Below are 19,435 nucleotides of genomic sequence, written 5' to 3'. Positions count from 1 at the left end.
TGTAACCTCTCAGGAAAACTATATCAATTACCTGACTTCTCACTGAAAACTTGGGAGCTAGTTTGTCTGGTGCAAATCAGCTAGCTCCCCAATGTTGCACAAAATAAATACCTTTGCTGCTTAAAGATAAAATTCATCTCTGCACAGTTACTCTGCCATTTTGGCATCAATGTGAAATTTGGGATTGTTTTTTGTTTGGTTGGTTTTCTAATACTGTTTTTTACAATGTTTACCAGGACGTTTTCCCCTTGTACTGAGAAGACGAACAGCCTTTTCTGCCCTGCAATCTGGTCAATTCTTTCAGTCTACTGGCATACATTCTCCACTCCCCCTGCCCTGCTGTACCTCTCCATTCTCCTGCTTTCTTCCCAGTATTTGATGCTACATATCATGTAGACTTAGAACTCCGTACATTCCATTTGATCATTATTTATCTTTTCCTTATTACTTTTCCTCCACATCTACTCAAGACTCCTGGACTTTCTGATAAGGCAGGGCTTTAAGCTGCTGTCACAGTGACAAGCAAAGGATTTTCCTTGATCTCTAAGCACTGACAAATAAAAATGAAAATAACTCAGCCCATAAGGCAATGGTAGAGCATGACAGTTTCTCAAGGGATGATGTTCTGCCACATACCTTAACTGATTATGGTGTTCCATAGCAGAAGGGTGCCATATCGGTAGCAGCAGGACTACCAGACCATTCTCTCAAGCCACTATTTCAAACAGGAAGGTTGCCAGTTCAGCAAATAACAGGACTGAATCTGAGATTGCAATTTTAAAAAATCGAATTTTTTTTATACACCATTTAGATTGTACCTAGCACTCTAGTCTCAGTAGCAGCTGAACAGTATATCACATTCAAATATGTAGAATATTCTAAGGCATTAGTTTACCAAACCCACAAGGTGATGTTAAACAGATATACATTTCAAGAGATTATCCTACAAAATATATCAGCCCTTAACTACCTTGATCTGCTTATTAACACTTCAGAAGTGGCCAACAAATTCAAGGACTACCACAATCTTAAAAAACTCACCAGTCACCAACTAAGACGTATGAAGCTATACATCTACATGTTCTACAAGCTACTGCATCAGCAATACAGGTATATACCAGCTGTACTCGTATTTTTGCAATATTAAGGTTTTATGAGCAAGAATATTGTTTTACAAATTTAAAATTAAACCTCCCACCATCTCTTGTGTAGACACTTAAGTTTTCCTTAAGCACCTTACTTCCTCCCCTGTAAAGAGTAACACTTTTTGCCAACTCCAGTTTTGCCCTTTGTGATCTAATTAATATTTACTAAACTACTTATTTTGCTTTTTATGTACATTTCCAGCTCAAGATTATGTGGATGCCATTGGTCTTTTCTCATCTTTGGGGAAATAATTTCAAAATTTAGGCTTATAGTACAGATTTCCTCTGTCCAAATACCAGTCTTGACAAATTTTGGTTTGAGCTACCATGACCATTCTAATTCACTGTTTCATATCAGGGCAGGGCTTAAACAATTCAGTCCACCAGCTACAGGCCTGGATCCCCACTAAATCATTCTTATTACACACACTTCAGTTTGGCCAGAATAAAAAACCTGCTCCTTTTTATAGTCATGCTGCTAACAAATTAGTAACTTCTCTCAATAGTCTTTTGCAAACCAAAACGTATTATTGGACCAAAACACTTCTTATTCCATGAGAACCTGCCTCTAAGTTGTATTTCCTTCTACTTACTATGATTATTAGCAATGAAAATTTCTACCTACTATATAGAACATCATTCATCATAGCACAGGGTTATGCCCTTAATTTGTTGCTTCATCTACCCACTCTACTTAAGGATGTTATTCACAGCCTACAATAATTATTTTCTCCTTGTCATGCATACTGACAGCATTTGTAACTTTCCACAACCTATTCTGAATTCAAAATTATACCAGGAATCTCTGTTTGTATTTCTGCTGAAGACACAGAAGCTTTTTACTGTCAAAATGCATGCAGTGAGTTACTGGATTCCACACATTAAATAAAGCAAAACTTTGTCTTTTACCTGATGCATAGTGAGTATTTCAATGAACTGAGCACTGCTGGAAAAACATACCCTCCTTTTTGGTTGACTCAAAACATCATTTCAAGTACTTATCTTTGTGTAGTTTAAATGCATACTTTTCAAAAGAACGATCAATAGCATGACCCCAAAAGCAGAAATCTCTTCCTGCTGAGACACTATCCAGAATTTCAAGTTGGTCACATCAGTAGCGACTCTACTAGAAATAGAGCATGTTAGTCAGGGAGTCACCAGTTAGTAATAGTTTTGTAATTAATGTACAGAAATATCTACCAACACACACACTTTTAGGCAAAATGTTTAAACACTGTGCTTGAGTGGCATGACAACAATGTTTACTGTTCTGAAATACAGCCTGTGCTCTGATACATAAAAATTAAAAAAAAAAATCTTCTGTCTCAGTCTTCACTTCTGAAGAACACCTAATACTAGGACAAAGTGATACACAAGCAGAAGACTACTGCTGAGTTTTTGAAGATTGTTTTCTTTAGGTAAAGGATGTCAGGAATCCTTCAGTGAAAAGATGAGGTTTCAAGCTTGAATGATACATCTAACAGATTTATTTTAGTTTAAAAAAACCAACAACCACTAATTAAAACCCCCAAAACATTAGTCAAACTATTAGCAAAGAAAACAAACCTTCCGTGTTTGTTTTGTTTTGTTTAAAAGCTGTTCTGTTATTAAGTTTTTTCTACTTCGCAGATAGCGAGTGCCTGCAGTGTTATGTAAGGGAAACTGTTCTGCAAAAAGACACCAGGTTGTCATCAATGCAATTGGCAGCAAAGTTTGACAGACTGAATTCCTTCCTTGAAGTTATATTAATCATGCATACTGTATCACGCAATTTGGTTTTTCCGGACTTCAAGTGTGTTCACAGTATTACATATGCTTTACTGACTTTCTAACACTTAGCTTATTGGCAAGAACGTTCAATGGAGTCTTAAATTACTAGCAAATGTTCTTGAAAAGAAAATTTGTATTTTGTACCTGTACCAGAATCCTGACAGTAGGAGTTATGTTCATCCCAGGAAGGAATGCAAGCATACCAGCCTGTAACCAGACACTATTATCAAAAAGGCTATTGTTAACTAGTGACAAGAATAACAAACTATCACCTAGAAAGGCAGAAGCAAAGACTGTTTAATATGTTACAATTGTTAATATGTTTTCACTGACAGTTTACAAGTTAAAAGGAAGCTATCCAAAAGTTACCTAACTCCATTTAGAACTTGTTTCAGTTATTTATTCAGCTATGACCAACTTTAAGACTGTTAATTAACAATGATACATTCCATATGAGACTGTTGTCATCTGCAAGTATTCTTACTGCTAAGTAAGCAACTATTAGGTATGCTAAGTCAGAATAAAAAGCTTGTATTATAGGTGTGCAATTACAGAAACAACTTCTAAACAACTGTTACCACCATACTTATACACATCACAGTATTTTATGAAAATCTCCATCAAATAGAACAACAGCACCTATCAACATTTTTGCTTATCAAAACAACATAGGCATGAAGGACATTTCTTGTGGAATGAAAGCATGAATCCATTATTATAGTTTTATTATAGTTGTTCTTTAGTTCTTGTTTAAACCTAGCTTGGATATATCAACATAAGCTACGGATCCTTTCTTTCCAAAGTTGAGTTTTTTATATATATATAACAATCTCCATTATGAGATTGCTGGACACTTTCATGACCCAGAATAAATTTAAAACAAGGTTCACTACAGCTTAACTAAAGCTGGACATGAAATGCTACAGAAAAAAATTACTCTTAACTTCAGTTTCCAGAGTTTACTATAACACTCTCCCTCCAATCCCAAATGAAGCACCACAGCTGTACAAGTAAAGAAACTTCTGCTGGACCACACAAGCTCCTTGAACAATCAGTGCACATGACAGAATAGAAAGACTGTTCTTCATGTGTCTCTGAAAAGTAAAGGTATAAAGACATTTACTTCTGCACAGTTATAAAAGGATCATCAGCTGTACCTGTCAAAGGAAACAATAGGTTTTGTCCCAGGTTTTCCAGAGTTTTATTAGCTCTAGGAATTTATTATTTGCACGCTGCAGATGGATGATATTGTAATTAGTTATGACAGGCAGAGCAGAAAGGCCAGACAGACTGCTCAGGCAAAGGTAGACTTCTGGAGAAAGAGATAGAGATTAAAAACCAGGGGGAAGTAACAGCCCACCCAGTGAGATCTTCTAAAGCACCCAACTGATCCTGGAATGTGAATCCATTTTATTTCCCAATAAAATTGATGGAAATAAACTCTCTAATCCTTAACTTCTACAACAATAAAACTGGCTTTTACAAAGATAAGCTCAAAGAACTTTCATTGCTTTCAGAAAAAAAAAAAAAAAAGTAGTCCATTTTAGATTATTTTTCCTCTTTAAAGTTCAATCCAAAAAACTGAAAAAGGTAGTCCAAATGGACACAGCATGAGAAAATTTCTTTCAATGAAAAACATACATGTTCACAGTATGTTCACAGAAGCTGATGGTGGCATGACCAAAAGCTCTGCTACTGCTTTTCTTTATGCTATTCCTCTGCTTTTTTTCTGTATTTGAGAACAGATTAATTTTTAGGTGAAAAAACCCACACCACCTATTTTGATATTCTTGTGCAACAAAAACTGCAAAAACAATGCAAGAAAGTAAGAGAGAAACTAAAAAATTGGATGTAATTAAAATGTAAGATGAAAAATTAATAATTTGAAATTAAAATAATTAACATTTAAATTAGCAGTGGTTTCTAATAAACTTTCTACTACAGAATTTTACATAAGAACCACTTAATCTAATCAATAAGTTTTTATGCTATTAAAATTAATTTTACAAGTCAGTAGATAGTCACAATATAGAGTTATAAAGTATGCATACTTTATAACTATATATGTATACTACTATTCATACATCCCACTGAACACAAAAGGCTCAGCAAGACACACAGAGAACTTGCTCATTTTCATTTTAATTCATCTCAACTGGTCAAAGGCATTTCCCAGTCATTGCAGGCAGTGCCATCTGTAATGGGACTGGACTGAGGAGCTCTAACCTCGTTCTATGGCAGTTCCTATCACTAAAGGATTTCTAGAGGAGGAACGGGAACCCAGTTGTTCCTGATTTACAAGGTGGTTTAATTGTTAGCATAAGATGTACTGCTTCTGCTTCAGTGACCAAGCATTTTCAAACTGGAACACCACCAAAAGGTTGGGGAATATTTGTTAGTACACCTAACAACAAAAAGATTTGGTAATACTGTCCTGGGAGATTATGAAGGAGGAAACGCAACAGTTCTCATGTTTTCGGAGGGATACCTTAAATACTCAACCTTTGAACCAGAGACACTGTATCAGAACACTTATTACGTTAATTTAACACTTCCCTTTTTGATTGGTGCTCAGAACCTAAGTATTTTAACTTTCTTCCAGGTGGTTTTATTTTCAAAGAAACATTTATGGCACTCCTCTTACCATACTAAGCTATTTTATGTGGTAACTCAAAGTAAGTATCTTACATACAGAATCTGTGACTATCCTTATTGAATTTGTGAATTCCTGTTTCTTCAGTCTATGTGCTTCTGGTCATTCACTTCAAATTCCAAAAGTCACCCCTTCTCAGTACTACCATTAACTAACTACAGGGGGCTTAGGCAACATTCAGGACTACACTCCACCCCCTGCCCCCCCTCCCATTTTATTATAGTCAATAGTAAACACACACACACAAGATAAAACAATACTGTTAGCTACACATAATAGCAATTTTGGGCACCTGTAGAAAGAATTATCAACATATTAAGCAACCATCTCCTTTAATTGAATTTTGCATTTCATGACTTCTTTAATTTCCATTGGGTAATAAACTGATCATTTGCACTGCAGCACCCAAAGAAATACTTAAGTTTTAATGTAAAGTGTTGCAAAGACCATTTAAGCTTCCAATGGGTAAATACATTTGTACAAAAGAAGGGGAGATTCAGGACTGAAGAGACCAAAATTAGTTCTGCTATATGGCTGTGTCATGTTCAAAATATATATTTAATTAAATTTCAGTGAGTCAATACATCTTTTATCATTAAGTCTGCATGCAGTCTCATCTGTAAACCACAGAACTTTTGTAGGTCTATTGAAAACAAATAATATTAAATTCAAAATTAATTGAAGTCCTAAGGCTCTAAGTTCCCTCTTAGATTAAATCAAAAATTAAAACTTCAGGGAGCCTGAACGTCTGGTTCTAGTGACACAACACCTAGTCGATATCTATCTTTTCAATTTGCTAGCAGAGCTTGCATTCTACCTCAGTGTTTAGTAGTTTCAATATAAAAGGCCAAAGCAATGAGGCTGCTTTGTAAAGCAGGCTTTGCATCTCTACATGCCTTGATCCATGCAGATCACTTTGACCATCAACAAATCAAATTATTAATGTATTAATACTTCTCTTTTATTAAAATACTTGTTTGGGGTTTTGTTTGGTTTGGGTTTTTTGGGGGTGGGGGGGTGGGTTGGGGGGGGAAGATGAATTTCAGGTGGTGTTAAATAAGCTTATGGTACCAAAAAAGGTTGACACAGATGCAGATGTAAGGTTGCTGCCTGAAGTAAGTTTAATCACGGTAGCAGAAACACTAAAAGTTACATGCACATTTCAGCTGCACATCACCGTTTTCATAAAGTACTAAAAGCCAAGGCAAGGCACCCAGCTCATGGCTCCTCCCCTTTCCAGAGGGGCTGCAGTTCCACAGGCTGGTGGGAATGACTGCCTTGCCATCTTCACACTTCCAACACACAGCTTTCTCTGAACTTCACTCACACACGTGTGCACACACAGAGTGTGAAAATTCTCAATACATATGTAAGTAAACATAAATTGAAAAGATATGTAAATAAAAGAAAATTACAATTACTAGTAAAGCTGATGTAGATGGTAGTAACAGTTTCTAATTAACTTTTTTCTGGAAAAAAAACCAAAAACAAAAAAAACCCAGACTGATTTTGTAAGCATCCTGTTTGTGTTCAGTTATGTATATAGCAAAGAAATTCAATAGTAGCATGTTTTATACCAAAGCCAAGGGAAGTTTTTTTAAAAAAATAATAATGGCTCTAATATGCCACCTTCCTCTAGGTTTACTTCTGTTTAAAATTGATTTGTGCTTTCTGTGATATGTGTAATTATCTAATATGCTTTTTTGTCATGAAAATTGACAGATGTTGTTACTGTCGACAGTTCTGATCACTAGCAAAAAGCCTTGTGTGACCTTTTAGCTACTTTGAGGAACTCGACTACCACAGAACAATGACCTAATGGAATACACATGTACCTAGGTTTTACTGTTTCTGAATGCTGTCAAATCAGTAAAGAGTTAACACTCAAAAACTATAGTCATACAGACTATGGGGAACTACCTTTCTACATAGGCTTGGACAAGTCCGTTTTGTTGTCCTTCAGCCTGCCATATGTGACATACAGCAAAATAATACATATCTGACTGACACACTAAATATCTAGGGATGAAAACATGACAGAAGAGCAAAGTCTTCCCATGCTTTTAACTTGGTTGTTTCCCAGCCATGATGATAAACTGTTATGGAAGCAGAAAAATGAGAGACAGAGAGGTAGAAAGAAGTGTTTTGCCCACTTAGTCTGATGTATAGATGACAATTGACTCAAATCACACTGAATCACCACAAACAAACAAAAAAACAACATGCACACCAAAAAGCAAAATCAAAAAGCCAAAAAAAAACCCCCACTGCAAATCAAAAACCACACCAAACAGTCCTGCACCACAGAAGAGCTAGACAGGGTGTGGGGGGGGAAGCAACCAAATTCTACGTTTCTTGTTTTTAGTAATTACTTAAAGGCAGAAGGTTTTTCTTTCATAAGTTTCTAAGTTTTGTAAAGTACAAAGCAGTATTTCAACTAAAATGTCTACATTGACATATAGAAGAACACACATGTTTACCTTCAAATGCCCTAAATGCATTGAGGTACACAAATATATTGTTTTCTATAGACATGTCACATGACTTAAAAATGACGTTTGTGGAGTGCAATAAAATGACCTCATACACATTTAAATGTACATTTTCAAATACATGTACAAATGGAAGTTCTACAGCGGTGCCTAAATATCAGATGAAAAAACACATACTCTATCTTATGCAAATAAAAGGAGCATTTCCCACAATTATGTGAAATTAAGAGTATCACTTGGCTTTTATAGAGCAATAGACCTCAGTGGACTTCACGGGCTTTTTTATTTGCTTTAAACAGGGAACAGCTCTGACCTTCTGCAGCAGACAGGAACTTTCTGAAAGGATATGCTCATTAGCTTTCTCATTTGGGAGTGTTAGGATTTTAAGTCTATAGTAAATGTACTACTTCCCATAAAAATCACCAGAAAAGGTTTTTTCCAAAGTATGTTTTCTTCTAAAGTTTCCCTTTGGTGTCCACACACACCTGTTTGAGTTACTCACAAATGTGGAAGTGATGGCTATGAATTATTTCTTTTTGAAAACTACCACATTGAGAATCATGAAGAGATTCAGAACAAATATGGAGGCTATGTGCTCAGGGGAAAAAAAAAATAAAAATCAAGACTAGAAGAGGACAATAGGTATTTAAAGGAAGATTAATTTTCCTTCATATTATAATATGCAAAATGATTCATAACAGTTATTATCAAAACACAGACGTTTTTATTCATGGCAGATGTTCGGCCTAAACTTAGCTTAAGTTAAATGCATTCAAACTTTCTTACTTCATTTCTAGATTAGAGTAATTAAGAGGAATTCAACCTTTTAACAGAGTAACTTCAATGGTATTAAAAAATAATATTTAAAAATAATAATATTTCGGACTTCGCAGATTTTAGGGCTTATTTAGCCTTTATGGCTCATTTCTTTCTACTCTTAATTTGCTGTTTATACAAATAAGTGTGACCAAGTTTCCTCTCTATTTCACCATTACTTTTTACACATAGTCTATGGGTACTCAAAGCAAGATTTTTCAGTTTCCTCTAAACTCTAATGTACACACATTTGTCTACAACAGGATGTAATAAAAATCACATCACTACACATTCACAGTTTATACATTCAAATCAGCATTTCTTCAATACTGAAAACATGATAAGTTAAATACATGATATTTCCACATAATTTTTACTGTAGGTCCTTACTCTGTGTCCATTTGATTCTGCATAAAAGCTCCACATAGTTCAAAAGCACGAGATGAAACCCAGACAATATTTTTGTAATGCTATCTCATTTATGTTCCCTCTATTAACCATTTAGTCGGGAAATAACCGAATTACCATAATGGAACATAGTGTTTTCTGTAATTGTATATTGTGCAAGCACTTTGCACATTTTAAGCACAGGCTTTAGCTCTTCCATTCTGATACCCTATCTGTGGAAAAAAGATCATTAAGTAACCGCACTCTTTGTTGATTAGCCTCCGTCACTTAAAAGATTGCAGAACAATTTCTAATGTAATCTAAGAGAGCAAGACAATCTTTTTACTTGGTTTCCTCAAATTAGATGATGTCTACTCTTGATAAAAACCTTACAACAACTTAGACTACCTGGGTCACTTAACAGGTGATGAAAAAGCCAGGCTGGCTAAGTTACCAGTAAGAATACCAGACTAGCTCACATGATGTTGGTCTTTACTATTTAAAGAAAACCCAAAGAAACCAATCGTACAATACGCTCAGGTTTAGTTTGCAGATGAACTCATCTGCCATACACTGATCTGCTATGTTAGGGTATTAGATGTGCGTTACAAATCACAGTGCTCTGGGGACTTGGGGGGTCTTTTATTCTTGCTTCAAAAGTATGGAAGATAAGCCTGCCTGGGTAGTATGGAACTTCGCTTGGTCTGCAACAAAGCACTATCTAGAAAAATATGCTACAGAAAATTGTGTATTTACTGCTTTGAAGCCATAGCTAGAAACATTTATTCAGTGTATTTTTTATTGGTAAAACACTGTCATGGCTTACAAGTGTAACCACTAGACTGACAGAACAGAGTGATGCTGATCTGACCCTGCACTTGAAAAAAACGCGTTCCTTATTCAAATTCCCTGAACCATTTTTTCCCTCTCCTAGTACTAATGGTGCCGTAAAACTGTCACCTATATGCCTTATTGCAGTGGGGTGCTTTTTTTCTTTTTTATTTAAAACTGCTTGCTTTCTTTACCGAATAGGTTGTACCCTACTTGTAATAATCAGCAACCCTTAAGCTAAACAAAAGTTTTACATTAATATTTGATACAAACTCAGCAATGAATTTATCACAATATAAGAAATATTGATCCTGCATCTTTATCTTGGATGAATTTCACTAGGACTTACTTTTTTGGTAACTACTTCTTGAAAGTTTAATTTCAGCTGAATGATCCTTAATATTCAAATTAATCTAAGAGCATCTACTTAGCTGGCAATATGTTAAAGGAACGAGAGACAGTATATATTACAGGAATCTAGATATCAACATCTACAGAAGAGGTTTAAAATACAATTTATGTTCAAGATTCAAAGAAAACTTTAGCTAACATTTAATTATATATTATGAATTTGTTTTTCTGGAATGGAACTGTTCTGTTACAACGTGAGAAAATGTTCATCAGGCTTCCAAGTCCAAAAGTCTTAGTACTTTGAGGTTTCCAGAAACTACAGAAGAAAAATGCTATTCCATATACACCAGTTACTGAAAAACAAATTGGTACACATTTGTTGTAACCTAGAGAATGCATTTCTGGGAAGGTTGGACCGACATACATCATGAGAAAAATTCACAGCCAAATGCTATTAGAAACCTGACCCAAAACATTAGAATTATAATCCATCCTAAAATAAAATAGGAATTTGGCTACACCTAAAACACATTGGCTTTTAAATATAGTCAATACAAAAATAAATTTATAGAAGAAACTTTGAAGGCTTTTTATGTTACAAGAAAGTTTTTACATCAGCCTGTCTGTACAAACTGTTTAACTGTCATCAGTGTCTCAAGGATAGAAGTTAGCTGAAAAATTCAGATCTGGCTGGTCAGAGCCATTAAGACCTATGCCACCCAGGGTTCTGACAGTGGACAAAGGACTTATTTAAGAAAATAAATGCTCTCCTATAGGCCCATAATTTTTGTGCTAGAAGATACACTCACAAAAAAAGAAAGAAAAATTTAAATAAAAGGAATGTCTTGGCTCAGCATCAGAAGAAATCACATTAATTGGAAGACCTCAGCTCCTCAGAATCCTGATCAGCCACATAAAGATTTAAGTATACAGAATCACAGCATTCTTTCTGGGGACTGAATTACTCTTTGAAGTAACACTGCTTTGCACTGAAGAGAACAAAGTTTTCTCGAATATCCTTAGACATAACATGTTTTTATGACCATTCATCAGTGAAAACAATAAATACATCGATCAGGCCTCGTGCTGGGAAAAAATAACGTAAAAAAAATCACTCAGTCCTGGATATGGCTGGATGCCCCCACTTATGCATATACAAAGATGGTGCAGAACCAACGTCTGGGATTTCTGTGGAATGTCCTGGGCAGACCCTTGCCTTCGCATAATGTTCTTGGTGCTTATTACAGTCAGATACTGGCATACCTTGTACCTGCTGAGAGCACAGAAGCAAGGGAACAGTTTCTTTGAGTCATCATTGGCTGTCTCCAGAGACCCAGAAGAGTTGCCTGCAATGTGTCTGGGTCTACGTCTGGCTAAAGATGTTACCCTTTTCAAAAGGAAAGTCAATGACAATTACAGCCAAGCACACTTTTTTTTTTTTTTTTTTTCTATAACAAATTAGCAAATGCTGGTCATCTGGTTTACAGAAGAATCAGACTAAGAAAAATCCACCAATATCTTTCAGTAGTGAATAGACCAATTAATCTTTCAATCCATGCAAATTCTTTCTTGCTTTTCATCTTAAATCTTTATTTCTTCATGTGACTGCACTACACAACAACAAAACACAGTTTTGCATGGTATACGTGATGATGGAGGGGCGTGTGCTTGTGAAGAAATACAGATATCACACATCTCATTTGAATTTGATCTAGGAGTGATATAGCAATATCCAGTCCAAAGTTTGGAATGAGGCATGTGGGGATATCAACATTAGGACCAATGAAATTCCTTATGGTAGTATTAAAAGCAGAAAAATAGATACATTCTCAGAATAGTTCCAGCTTACCAAAAGAGCCAAACTGTTACTTGCATGCTACTGGACTTGAAATAATGCTAGGACTTGATTTTATTTTTTCCTCTTATGCTTACAATTCATAGCTTTTAAATGCAGGTTCATAGGTGAAATTTTGCATTTACAACCAAACAGCTAATTCTCCTGATCTGTATCAAGATTTCAACTGATTCAAAGAAGACTAACTCGGATAAAGTCCTGTTTAAATGCAATATAAATCAATAAATGCCGACTATACTGGGCAAAGTAGTCTTTTCAGTTTTCCTTTACATACCAAGACAAACCAGTTACATGAAATATGTCTAGCTGTATTTAGTTTATGACATAAAATAATTTGTACAGTGTATGAGTTACTCATGTCTATTTAAAAAGTAGTAACACTACACAGAATGGCAAAAAAACCCCAAACAATAACCCATTAAAGATTTTATTTTCACTTCCTCAGCTGTGAAGAACAGGCAAGTTATTTTCGAGCATTTTTGCACCATCCTGTAGTCCTTGGAAGGCATGAGGCAAATGCTGCAGTTCAGTATTACTCATTCCCTTTGTGTAATACAGACAGTAGGCTATGGAGGGAAGGGAAAGAAAAGAACAGCCACCTAACAAAAGCTCAGTACACAACCCCTGGAATTACAGTTCTAGCAGCTCTTAACCAGCCCCACGATCAGATGAGTCGTTAATGTGGCAACCTGCCACTTACCCCTTTCTTTCACTGGTCCTACACTGAAAGAACTCCCATCTAAAGAATCTGTCCCTATGACTGCCTAAATCAAAACAAGATTATGATGGGAATCCGTTTGAATTGTTAGAAGCATATTCTCTTTATTTATAAGTGTATTGTAAAGGATAAGTTCCAACTGTGTGAGATGCCTTAAAACACACTCCACCACCACTAAGTACTGGCTAACAAACAGGTCGTAAACGCCATTTAAGAATCCCATTTTCAAAGACTTGGCAAATGCAGCAGAAGCTGCCTGGAATCTGCTCAGTAGCATTAGTTTGTAGCTGGAATTTGTAAACTTACTCCTTGCTACATGGTATCATGCCAAACTGAAGACAGTCATTTGTTTTTCTCTAATGGTAAAATGATTTGATCTTTATATTCAGCAATACCTTACTCAGCAAGAGCTGTCACTGTAATCAACACACCAACATTCACAGCGAAGTACCACACAGAGGCTAACAGCACCAGATTCTGGTTGTGAGTGAGGGTTGAAAAGGAGCTTCAGGAAATTCAACACTGAAGTATAGCCTTTTTTTTTTCTGCTCCACCCCCCACCCCCAACTCCTTAAAGAGCATGCCTGCCTCTCATTAAGAGTGTCTAGGAGTTACGAGCACCCACACTGAGATTAGAATATACCCCTAAATCCACAAATTCTTCAAGTAATGAACTGTAATGTGAAAGGGGACAACAAGGGAAAGGTAGGAGCTAGAAGTGATTGGACAAAAGTTTGCCATAACAACCCCTGCTTAGCAAATTCTCTGCCAAGCAATTTATATCCACAAGAGGTACATTCCATTCCCTTAGCCTCCAGTGTCTTTTAAAGTTGAAACTTCTTTCTTGCTGCAGTTTATGGCACATTTTTACTATGTGTACTTAGGAAGCAAGCAAGGCTGACTAAACAGATTTCCTCGATGACCTTTACTACTGCCAGCTGAAAACAATTTAGTCCATTTTAAGTCATTTGAGAGCACTGTAAACATTATCCAAGGGGCTTAGGAATGACCGTCTAAACCATGACCTTTCAAGCTGACAGATGACAAAAAATTCTCCACTTTAAACCATTTAAAAAGATATGATAAAGGTCTCTTATCCCACTGAAACAGAAAGGAATTTTCCTTTTACCACTACAGAATAAAGATGCTTTTTGTTCTATTTAAGAAATGAGGGGGTTTTTTTGAAAGGGGTAATGAAAAATGTGAGAAATAACCTGAAGTACTCGGGTCCTTTCTCTCTTGATTAAAACCTCACTCCATCCGACTAATGTTAAGTAAAAACTGAAACAAAAAGGGGTAAGCAACCAACCGAGAGAGTTAGACCACGCATCAATGAAAAACCTTACACTGGAAATACTTGGTTGGAAATTAAAAGAGGAGGAAAGAAACTTTATCAAAGCCACTTTTATTAAAATATCGCATACGTACCATTTTTTAACTCATTCATACTCAAGGGAAACTAAACATAACTATCTTGTCATTCTGTTACACTGGAAGTTAAGGTAGTGATCAGTATATCCAGAGGTGCAACCCAAAAACTACTAGGTTGTGCTGTATTTTAAAATTAAAAGTCAGAAAGTTTGTGATGCTGGCTGTGTCTTGGTCCCCTAGTAGTACTCTTTGCTCTAATAGTATACTTACTCCAAAAAGACTACTTCTGTCTCTCTCCCACTGATAAACAAACCGCATTCTTGGCACATTTTTGAGACAATGACTGCATTTTAAACTCCTGTGAAAATGTAGTGAGTACACAAGATCTTAGGTGTAGGACTTTTTGGGCTTCATGACTGCTTACACATATCTGTTCTAGAATTTCAACCACACAGATGTTCAGAGTCTAGTTTCTCTTGTCATAGAAACATAAAAGGTGAGGTACATTTTACACCTCAAGTCTTGTCCTTAGTGCACTACAGACACCTAGATCTTGCCCTAATCTTTCAGTAGGACCACTGGGCTTGGACAGTCACTAAAGAACCCAGGATTATTTATCCTCACTCAGACCTTTCCTACACTCCACAACTTCCCTAGAACTGGCCCTCCTAGCTCCTACGCTGGTAAAGTGGAGAAAAAAACACATGCTTTCACATCTCAGATTTGGCTGACTGGTACAGGAAATTGTTTTAAGACAGAGATATGCAAGTGACTCATCAAGGAATCCCATTTACAGTATCAGTCCAGGTTTACTTTAATTCATAATCAATTAAAAAAGTATGCTATACCATCAAATTAAGGCATCTTGTTACTCCTGTGAACTAACCACAGCACATACTTCGCATGTTTCAAAATTCTGTTAAATACTTGAATTTACTACCAAATTGATGACTGATACATTAGAATTATTTAGGCTCAAAAAGGGAACTGAAGAGCCTAACACAGATTTAGCTAATATCTAATTAGAACAGAGAACATAAGCCTGCAATGACTATGCACAAGCTCTTCTCAAGTAAAATCTTGAGGGCAAAGCAAACCAGCAGGTGGCAGGATCAAAACAAACAAAAGATTATTTCTTCACAGGTAATTTTAATCTATAATAAAGAGACCAATGAGACAATCTTCAGAAGTAGGAATGGCATCATGTGCAATATCTATGTGCACTATCACAAATATAACAATTCATATAGAGAATATTCTGCACATCTCTGTACAGATGCAAGGGAGAATAAATCCAAGAAATCCTTCTGGAAAAGCCAAACAGTGCTCCTCAACATGAATATGAAACTTTTCAAATGCCCATTCATCGCATGGAATATACATGTATAACTAGTATAGCTTCCCTGACTGCTGCTTTCTTATAGGATAGGAACTCAGTCATGCTCCATTACTGGAATTAGTGTTTAGTCAAGACTCTGCTCTAGACAGATTTATATTATCTGCATAAAAATGAGGGCCAACAAGTAGTAGTATCAAAAGTTCATCAGAACTGTAGCATCAAACACTTCAGTCCTCCTTCAAGTATGTTGGAAATACGTCTGCAAAGCCAAGTGTTTTCTTTTGTGACTTAAGTAATCGGTAATTTAATAATACTTACTCTCACCACCAACACCCCTTTCATTTTTTACATGTTACTGATGCACAAAGTCTAACTGGTCGCCTTTCACATCCAGCTAAGGGATGCTGCTCTCCAGGTAAGATCTTTAAATCAAGACAATTCTATTGTGGGAAAACCCCCTACATTTTGGTATTTTGGCTACTTCAGAGCACAGGAACATGCTGCTCATGAACCCATATCTATGCAGAAGAAGGCCTGACATTACAGAAGAATCAGAAATTATCCAGAAAAAGAAACATACAATATATGATTCCATTTCATTATTATATGCTCAACAGACTTGAAATGCATGTGTATGATGTTCTTAATACCTCATTAAAAAACCTCCAAAGGTCAGATTCAGTGCCTAGTTGAGCTAGTATGAATTCTGACAGGAATATCAGTAGAAATGGAAGCACAGCACTTCTAAAGCATAAAATGGATCCAACATACAAAAGAGGAGATAATAAGTGGCATGCTTTTCTGCTTGAGGACACAAAGAATAAGACAGTTAAAATACAGAAGTCAGAAATCCCAGAAGTTTCACTTGGAAATGATGAAAAATGTCTCAACTTGAGAGAAAAGGGGACAGATGATGCTGCACTTTGAATCATCTTCTCATCGAATCAAACACAGTAATGACAAACAGACACAAAGGATAAGTGCCCAAACACAGCATTCAAGCACTTCCAGGACAAACTGTCCCCTGAGAGATATCTGGAGGATTTTTGCTCTTCCTTATGTTTTGGCAATGCTAACATACTTGTGTCATTGGACTGAATTCTCTTCAGCCATGCCCAGATAACATAGTAATTTCCTCATAGCGTCGCTGCATAGCCATTACACTAATCTTCTGCCAAATAGAGAGAGCAGAACCACCAGAGCTGGACCAGTTTCAGCATGCAAATCCCTGCTCACTATTACCTCCACACACACTGAAAGGTTAACTGTTTCTCTTTCTCTGAAATTTGAAAATGTTAGAACTGTCATCTTGGGCACCTGCAGTGTCAGAAATCATAAAAGAACTCTTGAAGTGGGGAAAAAGTTTTTCTGAAAATAAATCTAAATATTGCCTTTTGAATTTGACACGTGTCAATGCTAGGGTAAGAAATTATAAAGCAAGTAAGCAAATCAGCTGAATCGTTCCTAGGAATTACTCCGAAACCCCCATCCTTTGTGGTGCCATGTTAGTACCCCACCTCAGCCGTAGTTTCTGTGTGTTTTTTGTGTACTGGCAGATGTGGCATTGCAGCAGCCTACTTAAAACATGCTAAAAACTGACACTGTTTTTGTAATCTTGACAGCACAGAACTATGTCCATCAAAAGGAAGATGCATCCTTTTTTGGCAAGGACCAAAGACATTCAGTGAAAAAAGCAGAATACCCAAGAAAACACAATAGCTAAAACATCGTTCACATTTTTCCCAATAGTTATAAATTACAATGACTACTTTTTTTAGTTCTATCACTGTAACATTGCACAGACTTTCCTTGTTTCCAAAGATTCTTAATTATGTAATGAAAGAAAAAGTTATCTTTAATTTCTTCACTGTTTTTACACTATTCCCTAAAATACAAATATTATGCAAGTCAACATTCAGGTTTACAGCATTTGAATTGCCAGGGCTGGAGAGGCACATAAATTCAACAACAAATTGGCACTTTTGGCACTTTTGATACAACAAGTTGCAAAAAGGAATCTCAAGATATTAAACAAACTTAGGCATTGATAAATCCCTTTCTAGCCAAGTAGTTTCCCAGATTCTTGTTTTCTTCTGTAGGCTATATTTCAGTTTTACATAATCAGTAGCTTGTACTTCCATTCTAGATGCTAAATTGAATAATTCAGTACAGAAGTAATCCCAGATGTCCATTCAACTAAAATAAAAGTTTCCAGTTATGCACTACATGGTTTTATTTACATATTCTGAGACTGTTTAGCAAATATCATAACCATAAAAATCAGACTCCCTGTTGTATCCTTTAAAAAAACCCTACTTCAACTATTTACATTACCAAAGATTTCCAAAATTACTATGCAAGCCCAGGTCAAGCTTAGCCAAAGATAAAGTGACATGAAAATAGCTGAACAGTTATGCTTTCACACAGAACTAACATTAGACTCACAGCCCAAGACAGGCTAATGCATGATTGCATCCTTCCTTTCACCTGAAAAAATGGATCGTGTGTACCACTATATAATCTACAGTAGCAGAACCACAGGACTGTTGCTCTTAATCCTTCCAAAATATGCCCTGGTTTACATAGCCCAGTTTTTCAGCTCTGAAAAGCTTACACTGCACAAATGCAGGGAGACTGAAGGACAGTAACCTTTGTTACAGGCTAAGAAGTGGAAGAGTATAGCCTCAGCCACTGGATCTCTAGACCCATTGTACTCTATATCTGGCTTCATCACAGTTACTAGCTGCAGAGTATGCCCAACTTTTCAAACTCAGATGCATTAAATAGTCATGCTAGTAGCGTATCACACTTCACTCACAGGCTCCCTAAGACCCCAAATTAACATATGCCCATAAAGGTAACTAAGTTATTGAGTGAAAGGATGGCACAAACCCCTCAAAGAGATCCAGTTCTGCTTCTGTCAGCAGCTGTGATTTAAAGCATGTTATTCTATTCACAACAACAGAATATAGAATCCATTTGAAATGAAGGCAATGAGTGTTTACATTTACTTAAAGCACTTCATAATCTTTGACTAGAAGTACATACATACTGCACAAGGAAAAGCATTATTAATCAGAACACTTTGCATACAGCATCAGACTCACTCAGTGTAGGGAAGTGTTGCCCTCCACTGACGCGTAACGTCATTTGATGTCACTAAAACACCCAGGCAATGGTTATCAATCCAAACGGCACAACAGAGTATTAAGAGAAATGTGTTATGCATGCATAATGTTCACAAGAAGTCTCTCTAGCGTTCTAGCGAGGCACTGGTTTCAAGCAACATTGTCAGGTACTGATTTTAAGGTGCCACTATCATTAATAAATTAATAAAGTAACTGTGGCTTGTTAACTTCATATCATTTGTGATAGTCTTAATAGTTCTTTAGATACTTTCTTTTTTCCAGTTCCTGACTAGTTCAATTCTCTGTTCTCTACTTTGTATACACACTTCTGGATAAAACCATGCATTTAAAGTTAATTTTCCTTTTTCTTCACAAGCATACACATCTTTCTTCCAAATGAAAGAAATTAATGCATAAACCAAGTAACATCTAAGTATTTGTACACCATCACTTCATTATATTAAAACTACTATACCCATCTATTATTCTATCGAGAGTGGGAGAAAAGCTTGTATTACTTATCTCTGGTTCATATCAATCTACCACTAAGTGGATGATAGCCCAGAAAGACATCCTACT

Source organism: Falco naumanni, chromosome 14 (assembly GCF_017639655.2).
Source record: "Falco naumanni isolate bFalNau1 chromosome 14, bFalNau1.pat, whole genome shotgun sequence".
NCBI lineage: Eukaryota > Metazoa > Chordata > Aves > Falconiformes > Falconidae > Falco > Falco naumanni.
The sequence above is the reverse complement of the archived record's forward strand: the minus strand, read 5'-3'. Positions refer to the sequence as shown.